Below are 8,301 nucleotides of genomic sequence, written 5' to 3' on the forward strand. Positions count from 1 at the left end.
AATGCTCTTATTAAACAAACACTGCATCAAGAGACTCGGTATACAATAACTGCACAGCGCATTGTGTTATGAATAAAATGTGTGTTTAATGTGTATTAATGTGTACTAATCCACTAAAGGCAAACACAGCTCCAGGATGACACGGTGTAATGATGTGAAGGTTGTGGCTTTGTTTTAGGGGTATTCATAATAAATATGCAGGCTGGCAGAAGCACTTACTATCATATTACTAAATACTACATACCTCTGCACGTATCTATAAAAAGAAAGCTCTGTGTATTTTGTAGGATCTCTCTGTTCTCTACAAGAGCAGCAATAATATTGTTAGTCTTTGCAAGGGAAGTATTGGCTTATACATTATATAATCCCCAAGACTGCTGCAGGCAACATAATATACTTTCCACCTTTTTATTGCATGTATGCAGTACAGTGTCAGCGCTTTGAAGTATCGCTACAACTCTTTGTTTGCTGTCTGTAAATGTCTTGTTTGTGCACGACTTGTGCAAGGAGGGCGTCATTCTTTGAAATGCATATAAGATGGTGTCCTCTTTTATTTAAAGTCTACTGAGACGTAAGTCCTGAATGTGGTGATTGCATTTTCACAGTTTGCCCGGTCAATGTGAAAAAAAATGCTGACCAGTCCTGTACATCGCTTTGGGGAAAAACTCATTCCTTGGTTCAGAACAGCTTCAGCTCGTGGATGATGGTGGATTTCCTCACATGAAAATGTTGCTTAAGGTACTTCTTGGGTTATAATCTTATAGTTTTAATCCATACCATTCATTCTTCACTGAGTGGAAGCCTTCTGTGTTGAGCGTTGTCATTTTGCTGCATGGCCCAGTTTATCTTATAATTCAGCTCACAGACAAATGTCCTGCAACTGACCTTTAGAGTTTGCTGGTATAATCAGAATTCCTTTCTCCATCAGTGATGATGACCAGTCCAGAAATAGATGCATCAAAACAGATATAAACTGTGGCACCACTAATATAGTTCTCATGCTACGATTCAGTGGTTTTCTTTTTCCAAACGGGAGATCTTTGCTTGATCTTTGTAGACGAGCAGTGACTTTCTCCTTGCAGCCCTGCCCTGCGCACTATTCATGGTTACCTCCTGGTTACACATTAGGAAAGATTAGCCAATGGAAGAGAGGCCTTCAGCTCTTCTAAATTTAGTTTTGAAATTTGTGCACAGTTTCTCTGATTGTGGATTAGTGGAGTCCAAACTCTTCCCAACCCACCACCACCCAGCACCGGGCATCATCAGCAACTTGTTCTGAAGGCCTCAGATACACTGCATGGACAATATATTTGGCCACATCTCTTAATTTCTAAATTCAGATCTTTTCCGTCCTGCTACCAGGTGTATAAAATCAAGCACCTAACCATGCACTCTGTAAAAGTAGTACTGTAATAGGATGCCACTCCCACAACAAGTCAGTTAACAGTGTTGGGAAGGTAATGGAATACTTTTAAAATGTATTCCATTACAGATTACAGAATACATGCCCCAAAATGTATTGTGTAACGTATTCCGTTACGTTACTCAATGAGAGTAACGTATTCTGAATACTTTGGATTACTTAATATATTATCATGCTGTTTACAACTACATGAATGTACTATTGCTGTGTGATTTATTACTATTACTGAAGGTCCGCGGCTCCGAACCGTAGTAAAGGGACCTCTGGCTAATACGGTGGGTTCTGTGTCGGGCTCGTAGCCGAAAAATAGCTTTACTTTGTTGTCTGGGTCAACTTTGCTAGCGAGAGACAGAGAGAGGCGTTGAAAGGCTGCTCCAACGGAACTTATTGTTTTTGGAGGAAAACACGAACACGGTGTACAGTCGAGTCTTAATAGCTTACTTACAACTGGGCTCGTCAGGCACTCTTCTTGGCTGCAGTGGTTATTATTATATTTACATGCTTCCAGCTCCCGTTTTTGCTCGATGACAGCTCGTACTTTTCCTTTTTCTCCCTCCCTCGCTCACAGACACATAACGTGTATGGCAGTCCATTCTCCCTGCAGCACGGACTACACTGCCTATGATGCTACATTCTTTAGAGCTATACCTGTAGCATTCTGCCTATTAGCTTAGCACGACAACAAAAAGGCCTCTCTCACCCAGGAAACACGCAGAGCAAGAGCGTCACCCTGTAACCATGGCAACCGCAACGCTGTCGCCTGGAACAACAGAACGTAGCTGTCAAACAAAACCCAAACAGTCCTGACCCGCCACAATATGAAACAGGGAAGTACCGCCGTGTAATCCATTTATTTCAACAAAGTAACTGTATTCTAAATACCACCTTTTTAAACGGTAACTGTAACGGAATACAGTTACTCATATTTTGTATTTTAAATACGTAACGGCGGTACATGTATTCCGTTACTCCCCAACACTGTCAGTTAATGACATTTCTTCACTCCTACATATTGTACAGTAAACTGAAAGTGTTATTATTGTGTTATTATTGTAAAGGCGTCGAGGAACCAAAGCAGCTCAGCTACAGAATATCAAACCACATAAAGTTACAGAGCACGGTTGCTGAGTCCTAACGGTGCCCTGTGAGTAAAAGTCACCAATGCTCTGCTGATTCACTAACCACTGAGGTCCAAACCTCCTCTGGCATTAACATCAGCACCAGAACTGTAGGCCGGGAACTTCATGGCAGTTCCTGTAGGTGTCAGAGCCCTGATGCCCATTGCAATCCCTGTGACCGAAAAACATCACATTCTGAATTCAACTTTCAACAGATATGTAACATCGGACTATTTGATATATGGAATAAATGACAGGGTATAATATTTTCATTTATTTGCCTGTTTGGGTACTCTTTATCTACTTTTGAGACCTTTATGAAAATCAAACTTTGTCTTAGGTCGCAGTATATATATAGAAAACTAAACTAAACCTGCACGCAGCACGAGTCGCATTAACGAATCTGACTTTTGCCTGCTTTTCTTCCCATGTGGCTGAAAGCGACACTTACTCAGCTGACAGCAGGAAGCACAGCCATGCCAGTTATGCCAGGAGACTGTGGGTGGGTATAATAAAGCATTATGAAATTAAATGCTAAAACAGAAAATATTCACCTCACCGGATCGAGAAAACAAACGAAATATGACCACGGAATCTCTTGAGCTCATTTGTCACAGATGAATGATGCAGACAGTGCGCGAGGGGTTATTATTACCAGCCAATTTAATGCATAACTGCTGGTGCAAACACCACAACACTTCACAAAAGGCAGCGTTAATTATCTCCTGTTTGTGTGAAACCCTTGCCTTCCTTTGAAAGTTAGATATACGAACGGCTGAAATTAATGAGAATTTCTATTAATTGGCTATTTTGAAGTTGTTTGGAAAGTGTTCGAGCTCATTGACTGACCCACTTGTTTTAGAAGAAATAACCTTTTAAGTTTGTTTTTTTCCCCTCACTTCTTTCAGTACTTTTCCATCCTGCAGTTTCACACCCCTGCTGTTTTTTATTCCAGGCATCTAATGAGCGATTATTTGACACCTGCGATGGCAGGTGAATGCAATTAACTGCAATTAACCAACTGGTAAGATAGATGACCAGGAGCTCCGTGGGTCCTGAGGACAGCACCGACAAACCACTGCATCAAAGAAACAAATCAGTGTTAATTAACACAATGCAAACTGATTATCAGAGATGTCAAAGGGCAAAGGTTCTTGCAGAAAAACAGCCCTGTGAAAAATGATTAAACTAACCAACAAAGAGGCTGATGACGCACATAGAAATGTGTCACATAATAGCGTGCATGGTTAGCCCAGTGGATTTGTTTTCTTTGTGAACAGGCTGTAATCATCTCCTGTGCTGCTGCTGCTGCTCTGACGTTCACCGCTCTTTGTAGATTTGGCCGTCATTCCAAGTCTAAGCCATTATGGCTGCTTTCCCACTCCTAGCTGGCATAAAGGTGGAATTTGGCAAGTGAGAGTTCAAATTGATGACTTCTACCAAATCCCTTCTAGAGGTCCTGGCATTCGTCAGCTATCTTGGAATTTATTTTGAATTAAGTGCAAATACAAAATATCCAGTCAAATAAAAGAAAAAATTTGCTGATTTTATCACAAGATAAGTTTTTAAAGAGCGTCTCTCTTATCACTGCTCTCACCCAGCACCTAACCTAGTTGTGACCACAGAAATCCACAGAAAGTGACTAAACTGAACCCCAGTACTGACATTTTTCTTTAAATAAAATATTTTCTTGAAATAACCAGAATTCTCAGCAACACCTCACATCGACACATCTTCTTCTCCTGTTCTCTTTGATCTCACAGAGTGAAGTTTGACTTTTGTTTGTTTCTGATAAATACTGCAACTTCAGCTAGCAAGGCTCGACGTGTGCCAGACTCCACACAAGCAGCCTCCTGTGTGTGTTTGGCAACTGCGCAAAATCATCTCGAGCTGGTTTCTTGAACACGACAATGACTTCACTGTACTCAAACAGGCTCGGCAGTAGAGCAGCTTTGGGAAGTGGTGGAAAAGGGGATTTGCATTGTGGATCCCACAGAATCATGTAGCATCATGCATCACACAGCTGCATCTGCAGCAAATGTGCCAACATGGATCAAAATCTTAGAGTTGAATCCATGACATGAAAAATTAAAGCGGTTCTGAACGCAAAAGGGGGTCCAACCCCCTTGAAGTGCCCAGTGAGTGTATATTGAGCTGTTTGAAACACTTTTGAAATTAGCCGCTACTTGAAAGAAGCCACCCTGTAGAATTCGTCTGCTGAAGCGCAGCCCAAGCAAATATATTGACATCTGCACGCGTGAGAAGAATAAGAAGAGAAAAGCGAGTGTGCAGACGGGACCATGTGGTGACTTGACTGTCCGAATGACATCAGCTGTGAGAGCCTGCATTGTATCTAACCACCTGTCAGATTGAAGGTGGCAGAACGCCATTCCAGCCCACCTTAAGACCTGCTGGCAGGCCAAGTTTGGAAAATCTTGGACATTTTCCCACTGTTTCCTCAGAGCACCAGTAAGCATCCTCAGGCCTCGGGATCTCATATTTGAAAGTTAAGGAAAATCGCTCTTCAGCCCTGTGTCGTAAAGGTGATCAATGAAATGTTCAAATCAATCCTCCAGCGCATTCAGCGCCAGCAAAGTGAAGCTAACATGGAAATAATATGCTGTTTCTTCTGAGTGGGCTGTCAGGACTCGGTCTCAAATAGGTGCACAGGGAGTTATTTGGATCGATACTAAATGCCTCACGATGCAATGCAATAACTGCTTTACACTGCACGGCTGTGTCCTGTGTGCTTCTGTGATGGTGTGTCGATACATATATTTTAAATATATGCGCCTGGGATTTCAATTTAATCTAAGTGTTTTCGATCACGCAAAGTGGGCTAACTGCCTGTCTGATTACCCCCTTCGTTCATTTAATCTGGGTTAACAAATCCCGCCATTGATCCTTACAATACATGAAGATAAATGAGGGACTCGAATGGGCCCTTGGGAAAACTGATCAGCCGTCTAGAGAATGGAAAGCTGAGAAATAGTTGAGCTTTACAAATGGCTTTTCCTTGAATCCTTTAGCTGTGGGGTATTACACAGTATTATGTCCTAATTATAGCTTCTGGCAACATACAATTCTTTGATGTTAAATGCTCAGTCTTATGGACGGCATTTGTTTCTGTGCACTGCTTTTCAGCCACTATGAGAGTCTACTCGTGAGAGCTTTTACTCTCAGTCTCGCAAACAGATGAAAAAGTTGTGTTTTCATGTTTTCTGCTTTTGCTCATTCTTTGAAACTTCCTCTTCACCTCTGCACAAACACAATGCCTCTTTCAGCTCCTGTTGCGCCATAACTTAATTTCTTTTTTCCTATGAATTGAGCTGCAGCCATCAAAGCCCGAGATAGGAAACACCCAGACTGACAGCAGTGCAATCCACACGACGGTAAGCTCCTAAACCACTGCCTTTAAAGATGAAAGCTAAAACAATGTAGACTAAGGGCTGTAAACAAATCCTTGCCCGCACTGCCTACTGGCCTTACAAACACCAATTTAAAGTTAAATGGGGCTGCAGCTCCCTCCAGTGTAAAGTGATGGACAGCAGTGAAATGATTACCTATTAAAACCTGCCAGCAGTCGCAGCATACGTGGAATACTCAGAGCCGCAGTAAAACAAACCAGCTAGGTGAAAATTCCACAGTAACAATATTCAATGTTTTGGCTCTTTGCTCTTTTTGGCTCCAAAACCGCTTTGTCCTTTTTGAAATCTGCTCATTTCAGCCTTCATTTCACATTTCCCCGCCTGGACTACATCTTCTGTCTGACTGACGTGACCCTTGTCTCACATTGGAAGCTTTGGGATTTGGATAAGTGCCGCTGATTGGGAAACAGGAAGGCCCGGCGGGCCCTACAGCAGACTGGAGACTGAGAAAATTATGCTCGATTCAATTTGCTACATTGATTGCATTCATTGGTGCCAGTGTTAGTCCGTAACCCCGTTTAATAAAGTGACCATGTCAGTAGCCTCGTGTTTACAGGCTTGCTTTTATTACAATTTGCTACAGAAAGAATAAAAGTGTTATATTTGTCTATGTTCATGATGTCAAAAAACCAACTATCGTTGGGATGAGTGTAGAACATGACTGAAGTTGTGTCAAACTAAACTGATTGGACAGAGATGGGCACACACCTGTGAATGTCCCACAACTCACACTGTATCATAGGACAAATTAAAGCCATGAAATCCAAGTCTCTGTAGGCAAAAACGGGGCGAGCCATAGCTCACAGGGAGGGTTTTAAATCCTTTTAAAGGTTTTCCCAAGAGCACTGTTACCACAAAACCTGTGAAATTGAAGAAATTTGGAACCACCAGACCTCCTGCAGCTGGCTAAATTAAGCAATTTACAAGAGCAGCTTTGGTCAGAAAGGTGAACAAGTCACTCACCGAGCTTCAGAAGTCCTCAGCAGGGATGTGAAGACGGGCTGGAAAGAAAACCATTTCATTCAATTCATCACTTTATGTCAGAGCAGCTAGACAGAAGCTACTCTTAGCAAAACGCAAATGACAGCCAAGTTGGACTTTTGGGATTTGGGAGACGGTATTTAAAGAATTCAGAGCCAGTGTTGGTCAAGTTACTTGAAAAAAGTAATCAGTAACTAATCACTGATTACTTCCCCCAAAAAGTAATCCCGTTACTTTACTGATTACTTATTTTCAAAAGTAATTAATTACTTAGATACTTTGTAAAAACACGATTTACAACTGAATAGGTGATAAAGCGATAGATCTTTCAGCCCAATTCTACTTTTTCTACATAATCCATCATACAAAATGTAATCAAATGGAAAAGTCTCTTTTTAAAACTTGTTTTATTGGTTTTAATCTTTTAACTTTATGCATCAAGCAAAAATGTAATTAAATGCAACATTCTCTGACTGGAAGAAATTTGTTTAATATTTAAACCTATTTTCTGCACATTCCAGCACATAAACTAATTTTTTTTTGTGTGTTTACACTCAGTCTTTCAAATAGATGCAAGTAAAACACAGCAGAAAATAAATAAAGTCAAAGACTAGCGGTCCTTTTGCTCTATTTTCACCTGTAAAGCAGGACTAGGGTAGGCGGAGGTTTACCCTGGTGCAGGTGTGCTGCGGTCAGTGGAAGAATCCGCGAGTTTGTCTGTGAGTTTCCCATCACGTCGTAGCTACTCGGTGCTTGCTTGGTGCTTGCTTGGAAGTTTAGGGGGTTTTTTTTCGCTGTAAAAAGAAGTTTTCTTCCCACGCACAACAGACGCTAATGTTTTTGTCACTTTTTATGGAATCAAACTCAAAGTAAGGTCAGTACTTCCACGCTTTAAACGCTGCACGCTCATACTCTCTCCCGCATTCGTATATGATTCATTGTTGATCTGCACACAGCTGTTGTCACAAACGTCGCACTTGCTTACGTCACTGTCATGAGACATTCTCGCAAAAAAATCACGGATTTAGTAACGCAGCGTTCCTACGGGAAAGTAACGGTAATCTAATTACCGTTTTTGCAATAGTAATCCCTTACTTTACTCGTTACTTGAAAAAAGTAACGAATACGAATACAAGTTACGTGTTACTGCCCATCTCTGTTCAGAGCACAATGAAAGAATTATTTGGCCCGATTCACACTTATTATCTGGTTATCACAGTCGTTAGAGCAAAGGATGGAGATGGTGGGAACACCATGTTACTGGGTGCAGAACCAACAACAGATAAACTAAACTAAGGGAAGGAAAAACTGAGCCAAAAACGATCCACTCCAACTCACAGTTACGTTTAAG

This window comes from Neolamprologus multifasciatus, chromosome 19, assembly GCF_963576455.1.
Source record: "Neolamprologus multifasciatus chromosome 19, fNeoMul1.2, whole genome shotgun sequence".
Classification (NCBI taxonomy): domain Eukaryota; kingdom Metazoa; phylum Chordata; class Actinopteri; order Cichliformes; family Cichlidae; genus Neolamprologus; species Neolamprologus multifasciatus.